The 27,993-nt window shown below is 39.7% G+C and overlaps 1 long non-coding RNA gene across 1 annotated transcript in view; it reads left to right on the plus strand.

Annotated features, from left to right (window-relative positions):
• The window catches only part of LOC129515970 (uncharacterized), a 50,954-nt gene that overhangs the window by 17,251 nt on the left and 5,710 nt on the right, over window positions 1-27,993 (plus strand). The window contains exon 2 of the long non-coding RNA XR_008665686.1: window positions 19,960-20,141. This is a non-coding gene — a long non-coding RNA (uncharacterized LOC129515970). The remainder of the gene's footprint in view (window positions 1-19,959; window positions 20,142-27,993) is intronic.

The following is a 27,993-nucleotide window of genomic DNA, read 5'->3' on the forward strand; positions in this document are numbered from 1 at the left end:
CTATCCTTTAAATCTTACAAGTATTATTTTTCCTATCTCTAACATACAAATAAATTTTAAAACATTCTGGTGGTAACAACCAAAATGGACCATAAAAATAAAGAATCTGAGTCAGAAGGAGCTTCATATATCAGTCAAGAATTTTTTTTTAAATTGTAATATATAACACTGTGTATATTTAAGGTGAGCAATGGGCTGATTTGATACATTTATATAGAGCCAGTATGATTGCCATTGTAGCATTAATTAATACCCCTATTAAGTCACATAATTATCATCTATATTTTGTGCCGGGAATACTTACAATCTAGTCTTCAGCAAATCTGATGTTTGTAATACAGTATTACTGGCTACGGTCACGATACTATGCATAATATCTCCAAGATTTATTTATCCATTAGTTGCAAATTTGTGTCTCTAAATCAGTCAAGATTCTTTAGGTGGCAAATGAATAATAACAACAATAAAAAAAGGCCTACACTAAGAGGATATTATTAGTTCAAACAAATGAAAAGTCTAGGGCCTCAGCTATAGCTTGATAGGGAGAACAGAAAGGAAGACTGTGGCCAAATTATGTAACCAGATCCTGATTTCTCTGAGCTCTGCTGTCCCTATGTTGGAGCCATCTTGAGGTGGCTTTCCCTGTTGGGTTGGCAAGATGGCTGCCTCAGCTCTATTCCCACATTTTCTAGGTACAGACCTTCAAGAACAGTGGAAAGAAAATATGCCTCTTATCCAATAGTCCTGGTAAATATTTTTTTATAGTATTGCATTGGCTTGGTTTGGGTCATGTGACCAACCATGATCAGCCACTGATTAGGGGTATACAGTGTCCTGATGGGCTGGAGTCAAACCACATATTCACTCCTTGAGCTGGATTTGGAATGAACTTCACTGGATCTGCATAACCAAGGGTGGAGAAGAAATGACTGCCACAAGAAAATAGATTTTTTTAAAAAGAAGTCAATTCTAGGTAGCCAAAATTAAAAATCTTGCCATAGAATCTAACTCCTTCTCTCAGTGACCCTGACCAGAAAGCACGATCCATTATAATTGAAAGCAGGAGAAATGGCCCAGAAAGTGAATACTTGTCTATGGCCAGGTTACCCAAGGAGCTGGGCCTAAAGCAGAGGCTTTCATTTTTTTAATTTGCTAGGGAACTTCATAGAGCAGGACATAGGAGTGAGGAGAATGAAGAAGGAAAGGGGAGAGAGACAATCCAAAACACCCTAATGAAAGAGTCATCATTAAACATGACCAGTCATTGTGCCTTTGAGGACCATCCACAGAGAAGTGGTACAAATTGCCCTTATTTCCCCCTGAGCAAAGTTTTAACCCACAGGTCATACATACTGGTTGCCAAGCCAAGACACCCTGAAAAAGGGAGCAAGGGGCACAGGGGCAAAGTGAGATTCTGCAAGGCTGTACTTGTGTGAAGGTGTTTGCAACCCATGTAGAGCTGGTTGCTGCAATGGCAGCTGAGACAAGAAGTGAGTGAGATGCAGCAGGTCTAATACTCTGCCTTAGATAGGGAGACTCATGGGTGCAGAATGCATGACAATTCCTCACTTTATTCCAGAGTGCTCTCCGTGATGCTAGCAGCTGTTGGGCTGGCTGAGAGGGGCACCCAAAATGGCGGACATCTCAAATTGGGTCAAAATGGCTGATATTCCCGCCAAAGCAGCCATGACCACCACATCATCTTCAGTAAATCGAAGCCTAGACAGGAAACCAAAACTTTCCAGCCAGGACTTTCCAGCCAGGGACCACCGCCCCATCGTCTGTACTATCCCCACCCCCAGCCAATCACCTAGGGACACCATGCTCCTTGCCTAATTTGGCAAGGGACCCACCCGGATCCGGACCCGGAACCAATAAGGCTTAAAAACCCCCACACTCCCCAACCCAGATGCGACTTCCCTGACTCGAGCCACCTCTCAGAGTCACGGAATCTTGCCTGGGAGTGATCCCCGTTAAAAGCACTCTTGAACCTACTGCCTGACTCTGCTGTTTTTTCTTTTATTTCTCCACCCTTCATTTTGGAAAAAAACTAACAGCAGCCAAACGTCACAATTCCCATCACTTCAGTGATACAACGGGGCTCTATCCCAAAGATTTACCTCTCTCCTGCCTCAGAGTCTTCAGGTCTCCATGGACCGGTTGTTGCCTCTCAAATACTATCAAAAGGCAGTGTTCCTTGTCTAGGTCAAATGGACTAGGACTCTGTTCTCTGACTTGTCAGATAACCTGGTAGATTGCCCAACTCCTGAGATAAGTTTAAGCGAATATTCAACATCAAGCCAGGGTTCTCAGGGGGCCTCTCTCACTTTGCCCTACACCCAACAACAATGAGCAGAAGTGGAGAGGTGGGGAGATATGAGGGCAGTATGGTGACAACGATGAAAGGATATAGGGCTCTGGGGTGATTTGACTGAAGGAAATAAAGCAGAGAGGGCTTCTAGAATATGTGACTCTCAGTCAGGAGAATGGCACTCATGGTAAAGGCACTGTTTTTTGTTGTTGTTGTTGTTGTTGCATGAAATGTTATAGCACCTGGAAGGTTAACTTTCCATGTAGCACTCTGCAATGCTCCGGTGCGTAATTGGTTTCTGGGAGGTCAGCAGTGCCCTGTGAAAAAGCCCATTTGAAAAAAATCAATCTGAAACATTAAAGTGGAAATAATTCCATGCTTAGCTACAGACTACAGAAACACATTTCATTGATGAAAAGCTTTTAAAAATAATATAGGCCTTCATTTCCTAATCCATAAAATGAAGGGTTGGATTAGATGCTCTTGGAGGTCATTTGTTTTTCTTTGTTTTGGTTGCTAGGAAGCTTAAGCTCCAGTTGCTACAGATTTTAAAGAGGAGTTTGGGGTTTGAGTTTGTTTATGTCTCTTCCTTCTTCTGTCCCTTTCACCTTTTCAGTCTTTGTTAACAGCTTCAGTATATAACGATCTCTGTGTTTATAGTGAGCCATTGCAAATCCCTTTGGTAAGCATTTATAACCAAGATCTCTTCCATTTCTATACTTTGATTCTAATAAGCCAATACTTGCTTTTCCCATCTGAAAAATATAAGCAATCATTCTGTAGCTCTCTCTCCCCAACTGCTGAGTCTCGGATATACTGAAGCATCAGATGTAAATAACAGCTGTGGAAGGCTCCAGGGTACCCCGAACGCCTTGTCAGAGCTTTGACCTTGACTGTGACAATCCTGGAATGCCCAAGATGGTTGTTCAGTGTCTCAGCTTTCATCATTACCAGACTCTCTCCTTAGGTACAACCGTCTAGCTCTACCATCCATTTGAGGTTCAGCCACAGAATTTATGGTGCAGCCTTCTTACACTCAACCTCCTACATTAGAGGCACAAAGACATCTGGAACATCTCTGGCTTTCTTTGCCTAGATCTTTCCAGACCCTGGGGATGCCTAGCAGACTTGGTGGCAGCATACTGAATGAGGGCTTTTGTTGTTTGTTTGTTTGTTTATTTATCTATTTATTTATTTTGCGGGGAGGGGAAGTCTTTTTCCATTTCAGAGCTGGTCACCTGAGTAGGAGGCTAGCAGGTACAAAGAGATTTCTTCCTTTCTTTCCTATCACCCTCTCTTTGCCGTGGAGCTCATGTATCTGCTGCCACAGACCTGAACTCCTTCTGTGACATTCTGTTTCAGTCATCGTCCCTGAGTTTCTCTTTGTTTCCTTTTCTTTTTGATTCTATCTTTTTCTTCTCCCATCAAATGCTTCTTCCCTTTAGGAATAGCTTACATGCTAGTTTATATTCTACAGCCTAGGCCTCGTGTTTTTAAAGAGAGGCAAATGACTTTCATACATTCTCTTTTGAGCTCATTGTGGCAGTCTTGGAAGGGATAAGGTGAGTCTATGACTTATCACACATGTAAATCCCAGGCTTGTGCCTTTCAGGGATGGTTATTGATATTTGTGAATGCACAGTTTGAAGGTGCCGCAATAATGCACCTTTTCTTCTTGCCACCTCAGGTGAAAAATCTGCTCCTGACTGTAATGGTGAACTGGATGCATGGAGTCTTCAACGAGGTCCTAACAGGCAAGTCCTCGTTGGACTTGATACACTGGTGATTGTGGCAGGGAACATCATCTCCTACACGGGTGCCAGATGAGTGAGAGCAGGCTGTGGCAGACAAAGGAAGGGAATAGCATTTTTATGCCTCTAGTACATGTTAGATGCTTCCCTATGCTCATAGATTGTCATTTAATTCCAATGCAATTGATTAAGAAAAGATTGTTAAGCCATTAAACAGACAAATAAACTGAGTCTCTAAGACATTACGTTTTTGCCAAAGACCCATTGCCAAGAAATGGCAGAGCCAGGATTACTACCCAGGTCCATCTGACTACAAAGATCATGATCTTTTTACCAGGCTATGTACAAAGTGCTTTACATATATTTTCTCAAGTAATCATGATAGCCAACCCTCTAAGATGGGTATTAGTATCCTTAATTTACAAATAGAGAAACTGAGACTCAGGAAATTCCATGCTGTTATGAAGTGACAGGGAGCATCCCAACTCACTCTTGCTCCAGAACCATAATTTGTAAGTAACCTACCAAACAGCCAAAGCATTTACTCCCCAGCGAGGGTGGCAGGAAACGCTCAACACCTTACATTTAGAGCACACAGGTTTGGGTGTGCAGCAGGTAAGATTTCTCAGACATTCTGTTTGGCTTCCATCAATATGTACTTAAGCCCCAGGGAGCATCCCAGACAAACAATGTACTGTCTTCTCACGTCAGGCACCATTTGTTCAGCATACCCATTTCCCTCAGCCCTGAGTGTGCTGCTCTGTTGGGGCAGCTGCACCATTAGCAGCCCATATGGCAGAGCTGCAGCCCACTTATCTGTAAAGGATGCACTGAGAGAGTCTGACAAAGGCAGCAGCTTAGCTGCCCGGGGATGATCCCATTTGGAAACCAAAGCAGGGGGGCCAGGTTCCTGCAGTCACAACACCACAGGCCCAGCCAACTCCTGGCAGCAGGAGCCAATTGCCAGGGGACAAATCTGCTAACTTTGGTGCCTAAGAATTGCTAACCAGAATTTCAGTCACTTCCTCCCTCCCTTCAAGTGAAACAGCACAACCAGCACCCCTGCTCTGAAGCAGAACACTATCTATGGAGATAGAAGCCAACAGAAAAAAAAAAAAAAGAAAGAAAAAGAACACAACAAAATCAGAACAAATTAGGACTTTTCCATATTAAAATGGTGTACATCCTGAATTCTAGGATATCTGTCCTTCTGGTGCACTAAACTTTCTATTGTAGGAATGGATTTTTCTTCTTCCCCTGTCTTGCCTTGCCCCTATAGCTGTTGAACCCTCCTTTGCATTTTATTTCATTATTTCCCAAAGCCTGAGGTGGGGAAACTATTAAGCAGGGCCCTGGGAAAAGAAGAATGTTGGGAACCAGGGCACTGACCTATAAGTGGGCTTTGACATGGGAGCCTTTTCAGAGGTCCAACCCTGAGGCTGAATGGCCAGCAACAAATGTGCCTTTGATAGCAAAGGAGCCATCAAGAGGAAGACCTCAGAGGTCTCAGTGCAGTTCTGAAGGAATCACGAATATCTGGGAAGTTGTTTATTCCCAGATGAACAATCTTAAAGGTTAAGGATGTTCCTGAAACAAATAAGGCCCAACACCTTGACAGTGAGAGAAGTGTTCTTTATACTAATGTATGATAATGCCTGGTAGGCCAGGTAAATAAGAAACCAATCATTCCTCCCAGCTGGGTACCTCCTAAAAGGATCACTAGCTAAGAATACCAGCTGGGCACTCAGACAGAGCCTCTTGAAAGCCACTCTATATATGAGTCTAGTCATCAATCTCAGACTCAGACATATAGATGCCATACTTTATTAGTACTCAGACTGATGAAGTTACGATTGCTTCAACCAGTCATGTAGAGCAGAAATGATTCCATGTGACAAGTCACAAAATTACCAGGTAGCTTCCACGTAATTCTTGGAGAGGCTCCCTCTCAGGACTCAGTGAATATTCTGTAAGAAATTCGAGCAACGTGGAGATGCCATGTGCAGGTATTTCAAGAATTCAAGTAGCCCAGCCTAGGTGTTAGTAGATGAGGAAGGAAGAGCTGTCCCCACTATTGAGAATGCACTTTGAGACCAGAAAGTGAAGCAGGCCACTCCATACAGTTTACATGGAGTTTTATTTATACATGGGGGGCATTGCGGGGATGATGATCCAGACACTGCACAGCTATTCTCCACCAAGTCCAGACCTTATTCCATAGGTTTTATAGAGTGAGAGGATATGCACAAGGACACTGAAGTGAGACCGAAGGGCTCACATGCACCTAATTAACAGATAACCTTTAATTAGATCTTGTTGGCACCACCTGTGCATCAAAAAAGGGTAATCCTGTACTCTGTAATAGATATCTGGGAGGCCAAAGCAAGAGTCCCCCCATCTTGGCCTTGGCAGGCATTTCAAATTTAATCTCCATTAATCTTCAAGGGGCCCATAACACGTGACCTCAAGAGAGGTCATCAAGTGAATATGAGCCATATGGAGGGCCAGAGATGGAGTCGGGACTGTCAGTACTTCTACACAAGGTACCAGACATGAGAGTGAAAAAGGGTCCTGTTGATTCTAGCCCCCAGCTGCTTATGACACTTTAGCTAAGGACTAAGGCGTTATTGAGCAGAGACGCGACATTCTCCCTGTTCCCCATCTGAATTTCTGGCCTTCAGAATCTGTGAGCACAATAAGTGGTTGTTGTTACATCTTAATTTGGGAATTGATTTGCTATTTAGCAGTAGTACCTGGGAACGCTGACTAAGTGGGTGTACAAACTGGCACCAGCACACTCAGTTTACAACAGTATGTATCCCTCTATAGAGACCATATGTTATATATTCTAAAGTACTAAGAAAACTAAGTAGCATCAGAAACTTGCTTGAAAATTGAGGAAAAGGAGATTGGTGGTCTCAGAGGATATTTCATTGAGGCTATAGAGATAGGGTCTGATGAAAGACTTTGACCTTTATTTCAGGTCCATAGTTTCATTTTCATTTTGAGAAGATATTAGGAGCTAGACACTGTATTAGTGCTCAATATATAAAAAAGTAAAAGGTATTCTGTTTAAGTATTCTAGAAGAAAATATAGACATGTACACTAATACTCTCAACAACCAAATGAGGTCTTGTGAGAGAAGTAGGAACAGGGCACAGTAAGAAGGTAACAAGTGAGTTGAGTCTTGATGAATAAATAGGTAGGTGAAGAAAGGTGCAAGGGTGTGCAACTCAGGCGGACTACATATGCAAGGCCTGGAGGAAGATAGTCACATAGTGTAATTAGAAGAACCTTAAGATCTTTGTTTTTGGAAGTGTAAACAGAGAGGGATATGGCATGTGCTCAGAAAGAGGAATCTGGGAAGTGCCTGTATATCATGATAGGAGTTTGTATTTCACAGTGTAGGTGACTCAAAGCCAGGGGGTATTTAAAAATTTAAAATTAGGAAGTGATATGGCCAAGTTGTATTTTAGATAAATCACTCTTTTGGTTGTAAGTAAAAGGGCAGGCCTGAGAGCACAAAAACTCACTGGGTCGTTATTTCAACATCCCAAGTAAGACTGTATAAAAGACTAGATTTGGATAGTCATAGTAGGGTTGCCAAGGAGGGAATGGACTCCAGAATATTTTGTAGGTAAAATTTTTCAGGGTTTCATAACGAATTAGATGCAGAATGAGGATTAAGGATGAATCAGAGATAATGAGCGTGGGTAATGAGAAGATACACAAATGGAAATGTCCAGCAGAATTTGAATATTTGAGTCTAAGAGGAGGGAAATTAAAATTTGAAAAAGTATTTAAAGTTTAAAGAAGTAGATAAGAATTCCTAAGAAAAAAATGTAAAGACAAACATTTTTTTAAATGATAAAATCTGAAAAAAACTCCAAATGTCATTCAAAGGCAGAATAGAAAAATAAATTCAACTATAGTCATGGAATAGAGCATTACACACCAGTGAAAATGGATGCTATAGCCAGTTAACATAAAACAAAAATTCTTCTGAACAAACTGACAGGAAATAGCAGTATGAAAAAATACATGACATAAATTACATAAAGTTGAAGATATGTAAAAAAAATATCAACCAATCATTAAAGGAAATATATATATGGATGAAACTATGGTGGATAGAAAGAGAATGAAAAACACAAAAATCAGAATAATGAACCCCAAGGTGGATGGCAGATGGAGTCCCCTGCAGACAAATGCACCAGGGACCCAGTGGTGCTGCTAACACTCTATTTCTTAAGATAGGCAAAGGTCTCACAAGTATTAACATTCACAGCTTCTATGTAGATGACATATAATGCTTTTGAATATTTGAAATATTGGTCAAGTAGCTTGACCAAGAACAAGAGAGAGGAGACTTAGTTTAGTTTAGAGGAAGATATGAGATTGAGGATGTTGTTCCTTAGAATGATAATGATATGAGCAGTTGTTTAGATCAGAGGGACTGAACACAGAGGAAAGAGAGCAGCTAATATGTGGTGCAGTAACCCCAGAGAGTCCAAGAGGAGGACTATATATATATATATATATATATTTTAAAATTACTAATAAAGCAATAATTGGATTGACCCAGGAAACCTTCTGTGGTTCGTTTAATTTTCAGACCAAAACCTATTTCCTGGGAGGGTCCCTGGGGTCTCCCTCCACCATCTCTCAGGAGCTGTTTTTGTACAGTGCCTTCTGAGCCCCCAGCGTGAAATGTGCCTGCATGCACAGCATGACAGTGACCAGATATTTTCTACTCCAACCAGACAGGAATAGGATTATTTCTCTAAAACTCCAGGAAGAAGCAAATACAAACTATCAGTAGGTGACCATATTACAAAATGTACAAAGTCACTCAGCACTTTGACTGATCAAAGTCATGCTGGGATGATGTCATTTTGGTTTTCATTTCCAATCTCTCCTTGCTATGGAGTTGGGAATAGTCGTCTCATCGCAAATGACTCAGAGCTTCAGTTCCATGTCTGCTTCGCTAAGTCATTATCCGTCATCTGCCCCTAAGTCTTGTTGTAGATGGCACACTGCACCCCCATTGCACTTCCTTGGTATCCAGTCATCCAATTCCAGGGGCTTTTTCTGTTTCAGTTCTGAACAGCCACGTTGCACATTGGACTGCTTTTCTTATTAGTTAAGGTGATTGCTAACTTTATTCTTGGAGCCTTGTCTACTGTTCTCTCTTTGTCTTGTTTTCAGCTGATCATACTATGTGGAACTATAGAATGTTTTATACTGTTCCATGCTCAGTCTTCCTCGTGTTTATCGCCCTGAGCTCACCTATCTATACTCTCATCTTGAATTATTGGCTCTGTGGCTGGGTAACAACAACAACAACAACAACAACAAATAGAAAGAAAGATCATCTATCTTAACAGCTGGCACCCAAATTTGTCTTAGGGATAGAACTATTTTTATTTTGGAAAACACCATCAGTCACTTGAGGGGTGGAAGGTAAGACCTTTAAAAGATGACTTGGAATAATGTGAAAAAAAGCTGCAAGAAATAGTTATCTTCTTAGCATGAAAAACGAACAAGAGAGTTCTGCTTATGGTATAAAGGCATAAGCCCCTAACTTACCCACAGATAACAACAATAAACGCTAACACATAACAAAAAACAACCACCTGAAGGCACTGCAAATGAACAAAAGCAGAGATATTTTGAAAGGGAAACCAAAAAAAAGGAACTATCTTTCTGTACTAAAGAACAAAAGGGAAGTACATGAGGAACAGCAACCAACAAAAGTGAAGAGGGAGCATGGCAATGAGAAAGCTGCAAAGAGCCCCAAATCCCCTATGTAACCTTTGCCTGGGTTTCTGGCTTGTCTCTGACGAGTGCATGTGTTAGCAGACTCAAAATAGCTTTCAGCTAAGGGTAAAAAATGTGATCTGATCTTGAGCCGTGCCTCCTTCAGGTGAAGAAGGATTTAAGTCTGGATCTAATCAAATTTGTTGTTTGCAAGAGAAAAAAATATTAAAATCTTCAAGAAAAAATAACAGAGTCCAGAGTTGCCTTAAAATAAGAGTCATAATGTCCACTATACTCCAAAATTACTTGATCTAAAAATAACCAAGGAAATGGGACTCATTCTTAAGGGAAAAGACATGGGGATGAGCACTGGGTGTTATTCTGTATGTTGGTAAATTGAACACCAATAAAAATTAATTTATAGAAAAAAAAAGGGAAAAGACATGGAACAGAGGCTAATCCTGGGGAGTCCCACATGCTGGGATTACCAGATAAGGATTTTTAAGCCACTATTAGGGAAATACACATGTAATGAATACAAAAACAGGACTCTCAGCAAAGCGATAGAAAATATAAAAAAGAGTAAAAAGGAAATTCTAGAGCTGAAAAGTAAAACATCATTCTACTAACATACCCATTTTAATCCTAAATCAAAAAACAACAAGAAGCCCCCTACCCCAAAACTTGACAGTACCAATTGGTGGCAAAGATGGAGTACAACTATGTCTTTAATGCACTGCTAATGGTAAAACATACAACACTTTGGCAGGTTCTTAAGTGAAGCATATGCTAGTCATATGACCCAGGCGTTCCACTCCTAGGCATTTACCCAAAATAAACAAAACATATGTCCACATGAAGGCTTGTACACAAATCCTTCAGCATTTGTAGGATTTGTATTGCAATAGTCCTGAACTAGAGACAAACCAAATGTTCATCAGCAGTTGAATGGATAGACAGAATGTAATCTATCCATACAATGGGGTACTACTCCCATTCTCAGGACGAAACATGGGTGAATCTCAGAATCCTTATACTTAGTGAGAGAAGCCAGACACAGAAGAGAAACACAAGATATTAAATACCATGATTCTACTTTTAGAAAATTCTAGAAAATGCAAACTAATCTATACGGTAAGAAGTCACCTGCCTGTAGGGATTGCATGAAGCTGAGGAGAGAGAGGCTGGATTGTAAAAAAGCATGAGGGAAATTTTGTGGGTGATATAAACATTCTTCATCTTTATTGCAGCAGTGATTTTACTATGTATGCAATTGTCAAAACTCATCAAATTGTATACTTGGAGTGAATGTTGTTTGGTTTATGTGAAATAAGCTAATAAAATTAATTTTTAAAAAATGAATGGCAAATTAGGAGTCGAGCAAGGCAGAGGAAAGAGGAAGGACAAGTATCACAGTGGAGTCCAGGAGACGTTGAAGGCCATCACTCTTTAAGACCAGAGATGTTTATTCAGTCAGAGCCCATTTGGCTTTTTGCAACTTGATCCCATTCCACCTTCCACAAAACTTCTGTAATTCTGAGAAATACACAATAATCTGTGAGAGGTTTTCCATGAAAATTAAGGACAGGAACCTAACTGTACATATGGCTTGATGGAGGATGGAAGTAGGAGAGCATCCAAAAAACCAGGAATAAGCCATAAACTGAATAGTTTCAGCGGAAATTGAAGCTTAAAAAAGATCTGAGTGATACGGCAGCCTGGGTGGCTCAGCGGTTTAGCGCCGCCTTCAGCCCAGGGCCTGATCCTGGAGACCTGGGGTCGAGTCCCATGTCTGGCTCCCTGCGTGGAGCATGCTTCTCCCTCTGGTGTCTCTGCCTCTTTCTTTCTGTGTATCTTTCATGAATAAATAAATAAAATCTTAAAAAAATATCTGAGTGATACCTGTAAACGTTCTGAATGCTAACCTTCCCCTTTGGACACTTGTTTCTATAGATGGGAATGTGAGCCTCTATTTTTTTTTTTTTTAAGGTAGCAATCCACAATTGAGGGAACACATAAAAATCTCATGAGGGCTTTTAAAAAAATTCTAAATCAGCTCAAGTAAGTCATTCTCTCTAGAGTATGGCCTAGGCATGTGTATTTTTTAAATGGCTCTAAGGAATTCTGCATTGGCCTCTGGGTTATAAAGAAATGACCAGATGGTTCATATTTTTATCCAGATGTGACATAAACCACTATATACATGCAGGTTTCTGACCTCCCCAGAAACACAGGTTTCAAGGATGCGCTGGCCTGAATCTTCTGGTCACCAGTCTGGGTCACTCCCTAGTGAGAAACTAGTTTTTGACCCAGAAACCCACTGGACTGAGAAAAGACTCTTCCAGGATACATTGGAAAGCTATTCTCCAAGTAACAAAGCCACTCTGTTTCTATAAAGTGTCTCTTGGTGCTTCACTCTGAAACTTTCTCTCTTCTGAATTCTGAGCCAAGGACAGAAAGGTCATACTTCTAAATGTGCCGGCTGAACTCCTGCTGCCCTGTTAGAGATGCCTTTCCACACTTATAACCACTCAGCTCCTTTCTGTCCACAAAATGAACCATTCGAATACCCAGAGTTGAAAAAATCAAAGACCAAATGTGAAAAAATGTATAATAACCATTAGCTTTCCTAGAATTTGACTGTTTTTTAGTGTACAAAGATTAAAGGGAACTATTATCCATCTTGACAAATAACAGTGTTTTTAAAAATTCTTTTCCAATTTTTTGCATTCTGAATATACTTCTAAGATTAATATGATGGGATACCTCATTTCTTGGTTAATACTATTTTGATGCTTCCTGTACACCATGTATTGTTCTATACTTCACATGCATTAAGTAGTTTAATCAACACAACCTCATGAATTAGCAATTATTTTTATTCTTACTTTACAAAAAAAAAAAAAAGAAAGAAAGGAAACTGAGGCATAATAGGCATAATAGTTCTTTCCAAAGAACTTGTATTAGGTGGTGGAGCAGAGATTTCAACCTCCAACAATTTGATCCAGAGACATTGCTCAATATCTAAATCATTATGCTTTGTTGATTCTCTGAGGTCAAAACATTTCTCTATTTACCATTCCTCCAGGATCGTATTTGCCACATAGTGGCATTTGAAAATGTTCAGAAATATCTGGAATTGTTTATTCAATTTTAACCTGCTATAGTATATAATATAGGGATAATATCGTTGAAAATGTATTTTGCTACTTTGTCCAGTGTGCCCTTGATTCCAAAATAAATAATCTAAAAAATCAATGGAAGAAGTTCTTTAAAATTGGAGACTAAAGATAATCTTTGTTCAACATAAAAAAAAAAACACCACTCTGTATTGTGATTTTCCTCTATGCTTGCTTGCTTATTTATTTATTTATTTACTTTTTTATTTATTGTTTGGACCACCAGAAAACTCAGCCTGAAATATGAAACAACATTTCAAAAACATGGGCCCTTTTACCATAGTATTGGCTTATTGGGCTTGCTTTCTCATTTTTCCTCTATTTTTCATGATGTGACTTTTTATCTTATCTATGTCACTGAATTTTACATATCATTTTATGCTGCTTTGAGTCCTTTGTAATACAAGGGAAGTATGGAATACAAAAACAGAAACTTTTTTTAAATAGAAATTCAAAAAATTCCAAAGCCTTCCAAATGGCATATTTGGATTTAGAGAAAAAAAATATCTTTTTCTAAAAAAGATTTTATCTAGAGCCAATTCCTAATTGATAGATCTCCTTTTAAAGATTTCTTCTCCCTATCTCTGTGTCTCTATCCCTCCTTTCCTCCTTCCTTTCTTCCTTCCTCTCTTCTGTTAAAAATAACACTACAACTATTTTACTGTTAAGCAGAGCTTTGCATACTTGTGTGAATATCTCTTTAGCAAAAAATTATTAGAAATAGTATTGAATTCCTAGCGTGTAAAAGGTTGTTTGTTCTTTGTCTTATCAACTTAAAATAGTCATATATTTATATACAGAGAGAAAATTAATCCTTTGTTAATGTATTGTAAATATTGTTCAGGCTGTCACTTCTTTCATGATTTGGTTTATGTTATTATCTTTTTTTATTTTTACCTTTAAGGATCAAAGGGATTATTTCTTTTAATGGTTGCCTGGTTTTTCATCATGTTTAGAAATGTCTCTCATACTGCAATTGTGTAAAGAAATCCACTTATATTTATTCCTATCTCTTCACATTCAAATCTTTAATAAATTTGCCACTGACTTTTTTTTCTAAAGGATAGCAAGTGGTCTTAATAAAATTTTAAATGATATATCTTTTCTCCACTGCTACTGTTATCATCTGCAAAATCCCATTATACTAAGGTCTATTTCTTACTATTATATTACATTGATTGGTCTATTTACCTATTACTGTGCCAATATAAACATTTTAAAATTTCAGTATGCTTACATTTTTGTTAAGGTTATTTTACTTTGTTATTTGTCTTTATTCCTGCAGGTTACTTTCAAAATATCATTAACAATTTCCCCAAATTCCACCTTGGTTTTTGCAATTTCAAATTTATATTAATTTAGAGAATATGTATAAAGAATTTTTATATTAGTGAACTTTCTTACTTTGACATATGTATGTCAATTTATTCAATATTATTTTATGATCTTTAGTAGAATTTAAGGTTTCCAGTGTATCAGTTTTACATATTTCTTTTTAATTTAATTCCTAGATATTTCTCCTTTAAACATCTTGGCAATGGATGGATGTTTTTATATTTCAATTTCATAATCAGACTTCTTTGTTATAGTTTCTAATATTTTAACAATTATCTTGGATTTTCCAAGCATACAGTTACATTATATGTAACGGTAACTTTAACATTTGCATTTATTTCTCTTTTCTCCATGTGTCGGATAATCCTTCATATACATATACATATATATTAATACTTCAGAATATAATTAAAAATGTGATGCTAATAGACATCTTGTTTCTGACAGTAACGAGAATTCAGTCTGTTTATCAAGTCTAATTCTGGCTTTTGCATGTAAAATCATGGCAAGGAAATATTTAAATTGCGTTAATGGTTTTTATAAATTTTTATTCCATTTTTATTATTTTCTAATTAGTGATGGTATTATATTTTATTAAATATCTTTTTAAAATCTGTTGAAATTATGTTATTATTCATTTTGCTTACATAATATGTAAGTGCTTCTTGACTCAGTTTTAAGGCCTCCCCAGAGGACCTTTGGCTCCCCTTCTTGAGCAGCTAATTAAGTGCACATCACCACCACCTTCCTCACAGGGGTTTTTCCACTCTGGGTCCTAACATGGCCCTAATATATGGTCCTGTCACCCCAGGGCCAGGCATCAGACACCCAGGCACAGTCCCTATGCCCCAGAGCCAGCTCAGATCATTCAAGTAGCCCGCCCCCAAAATCTGCCTATCCAGCATTGCCTGTTCTTTCTTGCAGAAACCACAATAGAGATGTCCCCTTCTGGGCCTTGTGACCTACCCGGGGTTTCTCTCCAGTGGCCTGGCGAGTGTGCTGTGTTTCCTCAGTGGACTGTCAGTAACAAAAGTGCAGGACTCTTTCAGGTTTCTCTCCTGATCTTCATCTGTTCCCATCATAATATGCTAAAAATAATGTATTGACATGGGGAATAATATTGATAAATTTTATAATATTCAAACCTTGACATCCCTTGATGTAATATATTAATCTTATAATATGATACTTGATTCTATTTACTAGCATTTTATTTTAGAATTTTGGATTTTTATGCTAAATGCATAGTCATAAGGTAGATTGGTGTAGTGTGTGTGTGTGTGTGTGTGCATGTGTGTGTGTTTTAAACATACTTTATTGGGTTTAATATCAATACTATGCTGAGTCTATAAAATTGGTTTGGAAGATTTCCTTTTTCTCCATATACTGCAATAGCATCAATAGTACAGGAATTACTTGTTCCTTAAAGGTGTGAAAGAATTGGCCTATGAAACAGTTTGGGCCTGAGGGGACTGACGCAAGCTGGTAGTGTATAGCTCTGGCAGTTTTGCTCCATAATGATTGTTCTGTTCAGGTTTTCTATGTTCTCTGGGATATCCATTTTTAAAAATAATTTCTAACAGGTGCCAAATGGGTATAGGAAGGAGAGCCGCTCAGACACAGGCACTATACTTTTACCCAGCTGTCGGCTGTGCTCCCTGACACCCCCAAACTGGCCTGTGCACATGAGGCCCTTCCTGGGACTGAGGGGTCCATGCTATCCCAGCTGCAGCTTGCTGACACACTGGGCTGACACTCTCAGATTGTGACTCTAGTGCCTTGAAAGCATCTGTTCATCATTAATAGTTTGACAGTACTCACCTGAACCCATTGGAATTTTTTCCTGTTTTTTTGTTTTGTTTTTGTTTTTTAGTCTGTGCTGATGAGGCATGAGTAGCATCTTCTTGTCAAGTCTCTCATAGCTTAGTGCCTCAGGGAGGGCAAGAAGGGTGTCTGAAGGGACCTAATATTTTTTTCTAGAGCCCAAGACTTCTGTGTTAAGTCATTGTCATCACCCCTTGGAAGGAAAATCCTGGAGCCACTCACTCTAAGGAATGCTTAGCACACAGGAAGCACAGGGAGTAAACACTTGGTGCCATATGTACCTTGCAAATGCTGGCGTTTGGGCACCCAAAGAGGGAAAAGAAAGATAGCCCAGAGGAGAACAGGAAGAAGGCACAGATTGTACATTAGATGCTTGGGAAAAGGTAGGGGATACAGCAGTTCTCTGAGTGCATAAAAATTCAGCTGTGAGCAGGATATTAGCTGATGGGGCTGGCTCACTTACAATATGATTTTAACTAGCCAAGCCATCATTTGAAATGAGGGTTGAATGCATCATATAGTTCATTATTCAGTTATGAAGCTAAACCTAAGACTTGAGTCATCAACCTTCTCTATAAATTGACCCACAGAGAGTCTAAATTCGATCCCACACCCTGACTCCAACAACAGCTCTCTAACACTGACTCTCTGGCAAGGCCATTCCTCTGGGCAACCTAGTCTTGGGGTCACATAAAAGACAACCTGTTCCAAGGGGTAGAGAAGTAGAATGTGGTGGAGACAGGGAGAAGGGTGTCTTAACAAAGCCTTCTACCCATAGATGAAAGCTTATTAGTGTCTCTACAAGGTGGTAAAAGGGGGTTGTTTTCTACTCTCTCTAGGTAATCAGGAAAACAAATCACAATATAAAATCTACTCCAATAAACTGTCTCCTATTATAGGTTGTGGCTGTTTAATGTGCTAATCATCTGTGGTCTCATAGCATAAATGCCATTCTGCCAGTAGGGGTTGGTTTGGACAAGACACAGGACTGTTGAAGAATCATTCTCCATCCATTCTCATCTCACATCCACTACACTGTGGCTTAGGAAAATCCAAAGATAGTTCATACATTTCAGGGAAATGATTTAAAAATATCAAACCAGAGGGTCAGCTGAAAGTCAGGAGGCTGGCCAAGAGGTGCCACTCAGGTCTTCCTGGGAAGTGCAGCCAAGCTCGGGTGAGACTTGGGACAGAGCTCTTCACCTAAGAAGAGAAACATTTCTCTTACTTTCAAGGTAAGTTCCACCTACAGGTTTTGGTTTCCTAGGTGCATTTCTATCTTCTAAGTCATGATTTTTATTCTCTCCTGATTCCACATGTGATCTTAGGTGAGAGACTCTTTTATGGCTGTGCCTTCTTAGTATTTTCTGAACAATTGATTTTTAGGCTAGACAAGAAAATCCTTAGACACCTCCTTTGAACAAGTAGCATGTGAAAATGAGGAAACTAAAGTCAAAGCACAAGGCAGAAGAACCAAGTTGTGGTTCTGGCTCTGGGAATAACTAATTGAATGACCTTGCACTTGTCATTTCTCTTCTATGGGCCTAAGTTTACTCACCTATTCAATGAGGGTTTATTCCATTACTTCAGGCAGAAAACACTTTCTGAGTGTCTTTAAGGGCCAAACATAGTAAAAGATGCTGGAAAACGAAGGTGAAGATTCCATTCTGATGTCCACACAGCTTATTATGATTTTGTTTCTCTATAGTATGATACATAGTATAATTGAGAGCACTGCAATGATTTTCTTTTGGAAGGGCATACAAACATTTGGAATGGATAATCCCCAAAGTCCTTTAATTTAGATGCAATTTTCAAAATATTGAAAAGAATGTAAGAGATTTCACTGCCAAAAAAAAAAAAATACACAGCATTATGCACCAGCTGACTATTATCAGCTCTGCCTTTATCGTCACAGCTCTGTTATTTGACTCCATTTCTTCTTTGCCAACAATGCTCAGTTTTACTCAGCTGGCAATGCACGAGGTCTCAAGAGATAAATTGTGGCCATTCTTAGTCAAGCACCCTATACCTTCTGTCAATAGTTGATTGAGGGGTAGTATTGGGTCGATTCAGACCGGTGAGATGTAAGGTGATGGCTGCTGGGGAGCTTCTGGTTGATAATGTATAAGAGGGTTGCAAGAAGGACTCTTTTTTTTTTTAAAGATTTTATTTATTTATTCATGAGAAACACAGAGAGGAGAGAGAGAGAGAGAGAAAGGCAGAGACATAGGCAGAGGGAGAAGCAGGCTCCATGCAGGGAGTCTGACGTGGGACTCAGTCCCTGGTTTCCAGGATCACGCCCTGGGCTGAAGGTGACGCTAAACCGCTGAGCCACCCGGGCTGCCAGGACTCTGTCTTAATTGTTCTCTTACTTCTTCCTCTCTCTCCCTCTTCCTCTCTCTCTGCCCTTGCCATCCTCCTAAGTCCTACACTGGGGCACAGTTATACAAAGAGCTAATATCTGGGGCTGAACTAGCCATTTGGTAACATAAAGGGAATACTAAGAAAATCTCATACATATCCACCAGGTCTAGGTTAGACCTGCTGTGTCAACCTAAAAATCAATTGCTTATAGATTTATTATTAAGTATAACATATATATATATATACACACACACATATCAGTGGCTCATATATATGATTTGAGCCACTGTTAGTCAAATTTTGTTTTATGTTGTTTAATGCATTTCTAATTCGTACAATGATAGAACATTTCCTGCTGCTGAACTTCAATTTATGAGCAAGAGAATTTTGTACAAAGTGGTGTTTGTAACTTCATCTTTCAGCCATACAAGCCCAGAGGTTCCCTTGGGCTGGAATACTTGGAAATTTTGACTCCTTTAGATAAATCAATACAAGAGAACACCCTTTCCCTTCTAGGAAGCAAGTCATTCTGTCCCAGTTTCTAATTCAGGACTGCTTTAGAAACATGACTCCTTTATGTCCTATGAAAATACAATGTAGAAACATCTCCCTCTTTGTTCACAGGTAGATTTCCAGGCTTGGCCAGGGACAAAGTTAATACAGCAGAACACAGTTCTCTGTCCCCTTCATTCTCTATATCTCTTTCCCACACAGACCTTGGGCAGAAGAGATGAATAGCATCTTCAAACTTATGCTGACAGATGGTAAATATCCTACAAAGAATTAGTTTTTAGTTTGTATTACTTCAGAAAGTAGAATATCCATCAGTGATATTCTAAGTCCAGGGAGAAAATCTCAACCCACATCAGATCCAGAAGTGTCTTCTTCAGGATATTGGGCTGACAAAAATAGGACAGGCCATGCATACTGTGCCTGAAATACCCAAGACCCAAAATAAAGCTTATGAATCTGGAATAGGAAGAGAGAGGGTTGAGGGGAGATACTGTAGGTCCCAGTGGATAAGGAATTTGAGCTAAGATTTAAATATAACAGGGAACTGTGGAAGGAATAAAAATGTCTTTGAGGTTAGGAATTTCAGGGAATTGTGGAGAGTTTAGAGGTGGTACATGGAGTAAAAGTCATGAAACTGCTTGCTCTGGAGCAACTTTTTGGCAGATTAGAAACTGCTGAGGAAGCATGTGCTAAATTATTGACCACCTGGCAGAAAAAGGATGAAAGGACTCCCAGTTTTTGATGAGGTTAGAATTATTTTTACATATGACATTGAAAAGAAGAGGGATGTCATTAGGTGGAGTTCCATGAGAATTACAAAAGTGCTGGTGGAAATCTCATAAAGCCCAGCTCTGCTGACAAACCTTATGCATTTCGAGAGGTCTGAAAGGATTCACCTTGTTATTTCAATTGACTCAGGTGAAAGGGAAGAACATGAAGCTGCCAACAGAGAAACCAATAGCATGTGCCTGGATTGAGAGAAGAAGCAGAAGTCATGATGGAGCAGATTTACAAGTTTCTCCTTTCAAGAATAAAGAGTGAATGTCTAGGCATATTCATGGACTCTCCTTGGTCAAGGAAAGCCTCATCTTCTACTTCCAGTGAGTAAGATAGCACTGCTGGTAGATGATTGTAGAGAAAAATCAGAAGTTCAAGTGCAGTCAGGAACATGTGAGAACCAGCTGATTCCAGAAATTCTTGGTTTTATTCTGTTTCTGCTCCTTCCATCAGAAGGGAATTCAGCCCCTTCTCCATCAGGTTAGTGGTACCTAATATGAAAAGAGGGCGCGGTATGCCAAGAAGTGCTGGACAGCAAGTATTGGGTATTTACAAATACCAATCATCTGTTACTGATAATTGCTTCCACATTCAACTACCACAGTCCAATGGGACTTCTGTGATCTGTTATCTGGCTCCCTTCCTACATATACTTTCATACCATATTTCACCTAAAATTCTTGCATGTTTAATTTGTCTTGGCATCTACCTCTCAGAGGATCCAGACTAATAGTTTCCTAACAGATACAAGAATTTTCTAGACTATGCATTCTCAATGTGAGTAATATCAACCCCAGAAGAAGGTGAAAATTGGTTCTTCAATCCACAAGAAAGCTTCGATATTGCAATTGTTTATGGAAAGGACATAAACCGATATACTGTATCTATGGTATTTATGGAGGAGAGGCAATTAGGAAAAAAGATAATCAACAAAAACTCCTGTGGGAGCAATAATTTTAAAAAGGTTAAGAAATTGTTCTAGATGAATCATTCTGTCAGAAAGCTATAATTTCAGAGCTCAATTCAAAGACCTTTTTGTACCACATTTGAGCCAAATTTTAGAGTCAGTGTGCCTCTCCCATTGTGGTGTATGGATTTAAAGGACACTGAACAGGTGAACTCATACTGATTCATACACCCTGCCCCAAGTTCAAGAGGCTTTAGATACTCAGTATGAATCCAATGGTTCTCAATATTAGGCCTAAGAAGTAAGAACTTCTGGACATGCTTATTTTTCTCCTCATGTTGAGACACATCTCACTACAACCCTCTAGAGAGTTTTTCCTCGTGGAGGCAATCAACTACAACCCAAAGTCTATAACCATCGTCATCCCTGGTTAGTCAATAGGATCTTGGATAACTCTCTGGGTGTCTTCCATTTCTGCCACATCTTGTGAAGAAGCATCGAAAACTTACTTCTAAACTATCTTCCAAACTACGTATGGCAAACATGTTTCTAAGATGGTAATAGTGTATTTTTTCCAAGGAAGAGAGAATATATGTTTCCTGACCAGGATAATAAAGATAATGTCTCCTCCAGGTTGGACACATTTGCTAGAAGCCTCCTTTTAAGATTGGAGGCTTACTAAGCTTGGTGTCCTTCAGCTAAGACAAACGCATTTCATGTGCTGCATCTACCTGGGCCCATCAACACGTTACCCACATGGGACCTGGAGGCAAGAGGAAGCAATGTGAACAAGAACATGAAACTCATGCTGTTTGCTGTGCCATAAGTAATAACATCCTTGGTCTCTGACCTAGGAGTCTTGTGTCTTCTCCCAAAATCCATAAAACTGTAGCAGGATAACTAGTTGGTTTGCAAGTGGAGCAAAATCTCAGATCCTTCATGGCTGTTACCAGAAGCATAACCAGGAGGAGTTTCATCCTTTCCTAAGTGGGAAAGTAGTAATTGGGCAAGAAGATGGAGAGAATTGATATTACCCTTTTTTGAGGGACGCTGGCACTCTTCCTTCTGCCACACCAGAAAAGAGTAAGCCACTACCCACACACCTGAACCTGGAAGCCTTAGAATCCAAGCTTGCAAACCCCAGATGCTGCATTTAGGATAAGAACATGCTGAAGACAGAGCATTGCCTCTGCTTATGTTTCCCATGTGGCTAGATCTTGTCTAACATTGAGAATGCTCTAATGTAATAATTTTTTTCTACTCAGCTCTGTCTAGTAACTATTGTGAGACAGAGTGGAACTCCGTGGTTGTAAAGCTCAAAAAAATATGGTAGAAGGATACAGTGGAAAGGTCACTCATTATGTCCTTCATTGTACTACATCATTATTTGAAGAAAACAGTTCCTTTTACTTTAATAACATATTGAAGTTATTCTAAGAGAAAATCCATAAACAAAGGAGAGTCCTGTCCCTAGATTCCATGCTGATGAATCCCCTAGAGCTGGGGATTGTTTGGGGTTGGGGGTGGATTGTGGGATGATGGAAGGAGGGGTATGAAGAAAAAGAAAGGGAGGGGGTAAACCAATGAAAAAGGGACCAGTGAGACATTTTGGTCACCCATTCAAGGTTTATCCCATTGGACTTATTAGAAATCCAATATTAACTCAGTTAATCTCAATCAGAGTTTGAAATCGGCCATTGTTCTTCTCATTTTATAGATGAGAAAATAGAGTCACAAAGTTACAGAATCAAGAAACCCAAAGCCAGGCAGCCTTGTTTCAGAGCCTGCACTTTTGACTACACTTTGCAGTTTCTCTGATATTCTATTTCTCTAGATACTTCTAGGTCTCTTGCTATCATGAGCTACCAAATAGTACTATCAGAAGAGAAAGTTCTGATAACTTTTACTGATTCCTAAGGAAAATAGTGAATCTCATTAGGCTTTTCTTGATATTATATAATCGTCACAGTGAATCCCAAATACCCTGATATCATTCACTGAAACTTCATGGACAATTCAATTGAATGGGATATTTTTGCCAGCAAACGAAGACAGCTGTGCTTGTTGTTCTGCATCTGCTTATCTGGCATTCTTTCTTGCCTTCTCTTTAATTAAGCTGATCAGTATCATTTTTGTTGTTCTGATGAATCTAGCCTTGTTATGTGACATTAGCAACTAGGGAAGCTGGGTAAAGGGCATAGGAAAAGTATCTGTACTATCTTTACCACTCTTCTGTAAACCTTTAAGCATTTCAAAATGAAAGGAAAAGACAGAGGCCAAATGTGACCATGACTAGGATTCCTGAATCATACTTTGATACTGCTCTTTTTTATTAGAGCCTTGATATCTTCATCTTCAATAAGCTGACAGGATAATAATAGTTATGTACAGTTATCTTGTGAGGATTAAATGAAATAATGCACATAATGGCTTTAGCAGACTGCCTAGTAAGTAAGTTCAAAACTTGCAGCTCCAACTATCCTTATTATTACCATAAAGAGAAGTCCCTGCCTGAGTTCATGGAAGACTTCCGAAAACCTGTAAAATCCCTAAAGCTATACATAAAATTGCCCTCATAGATTCATAGGTATTTTTTCTGGGTAACCCTTTTATGTATTTCACTGGATTTTCAAAGAGAACCCTTACTAAATGGCTTTAACTCCTGCTGTAAATAAAAGGTTCAGGGGCTTCTGGGTGGCTCAGTGGTTGGATGTGTGCTTTTGGCTCAGGGCATGATCCTGGGGTCCTGGGATTGAGTCCCACATTGGGCTCACTGCAGGGAACCTGCTTCTCCCTCTGCCTGTGTCTCTGCCTCTCTCTGTGTATGTCTCTTATGACTAAATAAAATCTTAATAAATAAATAAATAAATAAACAAATAAATAAATAAATAAAATACAAGTTTCGAAGATTCTAAGGCAGGGAGAGGGGACTTAGCATCAAAGTACATGTTTGCGTCTTTGTCTTGGGTGTGTTTTCTCAGAGACTGGGGCTTCTCAGGTTCCCTCCCTCCAGGAGGACAGAAGTACTATGTTCACCGCTGCAGCCTCAGCTCCTAGATATGGCCTGGCATGGGATGGGCCCTGAGTAAACATGAATCAAGTGAATGAAGCTGACAGCGTGCAGGCTGGCAGGAAGGAAGGCCCTTAGAAGAGTCAGGCTGGGGGCACCAGAGCTGTCCATGACCATATGGGTGTTCTGCAGGAAGCCAAGCCTTCCTGTCTCACTGCTCAGACATCTCCCTGGCCACATCTGCTTCTGCCTTCACCCTTCTCAGCTTTCCATAAGGCCCTCTAGAATTTTCAGAGACCACCTGCAGGCTCCTTGGAATGCTGCCCCTTCTTACAACTATTTGTGACGGAGGTTCAGTTTTCATGGAACTGAAACCGCAGAGAGATGTTGTTAGAGGCAAATCCATCTGTTGCGGCCCTAATTCCTAGTGCTCCAGAATATGACCATATTTGGAATCTTAATGAGATAATTAAGTTCAAATGTGGTCACATGAGTGGGCCTCAGTCTAATATGACTGGTGTCCTTTTAAGAAGAAAATAGGACACAGGCACACACAAAGGGAAGACCATGTGAAGACACAAGGAGAAGTGGCAATACTAGGCAAGGAGAGAGGCCTCTAAAGAAACCAACCAGTCTGCAGAACTATGAGACAATGACCTTCTGTTGTGTAAGCCACCCAACCTGTGGTACTTGTTATGGCAGCTTGCGTAAACAAATACATGTGTATTAGTACTTGGGGTTCTGTTCCATTGCCTATTGTGGTATAGGCAGTGGTTCTCAAAGTATGATTCTCAGAGCAGCAGAATTGGCATCAACTGTGTGTTTGTTAGGATAGAACTCACAAGACCCACTCCAGATCCACTAAGTCAGAATGTCTGGAAGCCCAGAAAACTTTTAAAGCGCCCTCTGTATGACTCTCAGGCACAGGAACATTTGAGGATCACTAGGGAAGAAGTGATACAGGGTGGGTTTCATCACAAGGAGCTGGACTCAGTCATTTCCCCCCTCACATTGCCACAGTTCCCCTCAAGCACTGCAAGGGGGTAAACATGAGAAGACTGTTGCGATTGGTGACTTCATTTGAAAATTAGAAATCCGAGGCTCTCTGGTGTCAAGGCAACAATGAACTCACCAGGAAGCACAATGATTCTGTATATATATATATGGAAGCAATGGGCCTGAGAAACCGCACTGCTGGCAATTCAGTCAAGAGAATAAAAAATAATTAGTCTTTTCCTAAAGGGGATCGATAAAAAATTGAGTTCCAATGCAACATAATATTCTAAAAACCTCTGATGCTTCAAGCCTTGTCTAATTGCAGGATTCTCACTGGGTCTCATTGCCCAAAGAGAGCTCCACTTTCTTCTGCCAGGGAACATACACTCATATTTGAGGCTTATTTTCCTCTTTCTGGATGGGCAATTTTATTTTTTTAATATTTTTTTAGTTTTTATTTATTTATGATAGTCAGAGAGAGAGAGAGAGAGAGAGAGAGAGAGAGAGAGAGAGGCAGAGACATAGGCAGAGGGAGAAGCAGGCTCCATGCACTGGGAGCCCGACGTGGGATTCGATCCCGAGTCTCCAGGATCGCGCCCTGGGCCAAAGGCAGGCGCCAAACCGCTGTGCCACCCAGGGATCCCTGGATGGGCAATTTTAGCAAGTGATTATGCTGATAAAATTTGTAATTCCTAGGAAGGTGAAAAGCCAGTGCAGCTTTTTGGCAAAACTTCACAAATGGCAAAGTTTGATAATGAAAGCTTAGAGTCCCCAACACTACACAGTTACCCCAGTCCTCAAACACATGTATTCTCACAAGGCACGCATGACCTGAGATGGGACCTTGTCTCAAGCCACATGACGTCACATTGTGCATATGCACATGGGCTACATCTCCAAAGGTGTTAGTAGAAGTAGATGCTTCTACTTCTCATTGAAGATAGAAAAGCCTAATCTCTTTTCCAGACTGACAAGCAGGATAAGTAGGCATCTGCTCCCTCTCTGGTCTCCTGGACAATTCGGACTATTGCTGTGGTTTCAACCACCACCTCTACTGAATACCAACCTTCTATTTTAGCCCTGAACTTTTTGATACATTTTTCGAACCAGTTCTGGTGATCTCAGTCCGAATACCTGGTAAGCCACTTAAATTCAGTATGTCTTAGACTTTCACATGATCAGTAACTGCAACATCTCCATAATTTCCATGCCAAGTGCACACTCTCCACTTAGCATTCCCTGTCTGCTTACTCCTGCCATATTTTTTACCTCTTTTCACTCTACTATCCTCATTTCCCTACTAACCTAGTTTAAAATAAACACTCCTTTCGCTGACCTTCAGCTGTCTTGACCTTTTATTCTATTGTCATAATCATGTTGCATAAAACCTCAACTTTTGTTAGATTCAATTCATCTTCATACCACCTGCAGAAGCAGATAAATCTGGCTGAGAAAAAGTTCACACCAACTAGTCTCACTTTAAACTTACGAGCATAAGACCTTAATATGACCCTTAGTGTTGCCTAGTAATCATACTACATTTTATTCTCCTACTTTCCGAGATGGCTATTTCATTCCTTCTCTCCTCAGACCTCCAGAAACCTCCTCCACCTTCTTGCTGCTCAGTTGATGACTGCAATTTCCCTGAAGAAACAGAAACAGAGAGAATTTCCATAATCTTTTATCACAGTGCTGCCCACATACCTCTGTGTGTGCCCATCTATCATGCATCTACTCTTAACTGTCCATGGGTATACATGATCTTGTCCCCTCTTATCTACTCAAAGACATGTGTCTAGAAATCACCTCCTCTCTATTGCTTCATCCAATGTTTCTACTCTTCTGGAGTCATTCCCATTTTTTTTTTATAAACATGGAATTATTTCCCCATCTTAAGAAAGAAAAAAAAGTGTCTCCACTTTCTGCTCCAATTAGAGTCCCCATTTAAAAAATTTTCTTCAAAAAAATTTCGGGAAAGTTACGTATACTCACTATGGCTCAGTCATACCCTCCTCTTGTCTTTTTATCTCATGTCAATCAAGTGTTCACTCCCATATTCCACTCCACTAAAACTAACTTGTGCTCCTCAGGATCACCATGAGTCACTTAGACAATTGATCCAAGAGTCAATCAGTCTGTCTTCACTACCTGACCCAATTGTTCCTGAGGCACCAAGTCCTTCTAGTGTTTCTCTTATCTCACAGGCTACTCCTCATATTCCTTCACTAATTGCTCCTCATCTTCTGGCTCATTCATGCTGGAGGGCTGCAGGATTAGTTGTTTGGTGTATTATTTTGTTTTGTTTTAGGTATAACTGACATATTACATTTACATTGGTTTCTGGTGTACAATGTAATGATTAAATATGTACATATATTGTAAAATGATCACCACAATAAGTCTAGTTAACATCCATCACCACACATAGTTACAGTTTTTTTCTTACACTGAGAACTTTTAAGATTTACTCTTAGCAACTTTCACACATGCTTTACAATATTGTTAGCTATAGTCACCATGCTGTGTGTTACATCCCAGGACTTATTTTTTTATAGCTGGAAGTTTGTACATTTTGATTCCATTCACTCATTTCACCTACCCTCCCACCCCCATCTCTAGCTACTACCAGTCTATTCTCTATATTATTTATGAGCTCAGTTTTTAAATTCCACATATAAATAGTATTTGTCCTTCTCTAACTTATTTCACTTAGCATTATACCCTAAAGGCCTATCCATGTTGTTGCAAATGGCAAGATTTCCTTTTTAGGGCTGAATAATATTCCATTGTGTGTGTGTATGCGTGTGTGTGTGTGTGTGTGTATACATATACACATGACATTTTCTTTATCCATTCACTTATCAACAGGCACTTAGATTGTTTCCCTATATTGACTATTATAAGTAATGCTGCAATGATAATGGGGTGCAGATATATTTTCAAGTTAGTGTTTCCATTTTCTTTTTTTTTAATATTTTTTTAAATTTTATTCATCTATGATAGGCACACAGTGAGAGAGAGAGAGAGGCAGAGACACAGGCAGAGGGAGAAGCAGGCTCCATGCACCAAGAGCCCGACGTGGGATTCGATCCCGAGTCTCCAGGATCGCGCCCTGGGCCAAAGGCAGGCGCCAAACTGCTGCGCCACCCAGGGATCCCCCAGTGTTTCCATTTTCTTTGGCATTACTGGAGCATATTATAATTCTATTTTTAATTGGGGGGGCAGAAATCTTCATACTGTTTTCATAGTGGCTGCTCCAATT

This window comes from Nyctereutes procyonoides, unplaced genomic scaffold (genome assembly GCF_905146905.1).
Source record: "Nyctereutes procyonoides isolate TBG_1078 unplaced genomic scaffold, NYPRO_anot_genome, whole genome shotgun sequence".
In the NCBI taxonomy this organism is placed as follows: Eukaryota; Metazoa; Chordata; class Mammalia; order Carnivora; family Canidae; genus Nyctereutes; species Nyctereutes procyonoides.